Consider the following 339-nt stretch of genomic DNA (forward strand, 5'->3'; position numbering starts at 1 on the left):
CTCTGTTGATAAGGATGCCATTTCCACAAGTGCACTCACTTTCTGAAAATTAACCCAGCCCCCAGCACGTCAGTTTCACGCACAGCCCTTTTTTGTGGGTGTGTTGTACCTCAAAAGAAAGTTGAAAGCAAAGAACATTGAGTGGGATCACGTGATGGATGGCAGTCCTCACTTAATTCCACATCAGTGGCCCCTGCAGCACAAGGCCCTTGGCTCACGGCTGAGGGGCTGTCCTTTCATTACTCACTAAATGCCCCCTCCCTGAGGGATGCTCTGCTTGTCTCTGGTCTTCCCTGTCCCATGTGGTGCTGCCTTGTGGTCCCCACACAGAGGTCAGAC

This window comes from Neophocaena asiaeorientalis, unplaced genomic scaffold (assembly GCF_003031525.2).
Source record: "Neophocaena asiaeorientalis asiaeorientalis breed wild unplaced genomic scaffold, Neophocaena_asiaeorientalis_V1.1 scaffold607, whole genome shotgun sequence".
Taxonomy (NCBI): Eukaryota; Metazoa; Chordata; class Mammalia; order Artiodactyla; family Phocoenidae; genus Neophocaena; species Neophocaena asiaeorientalis.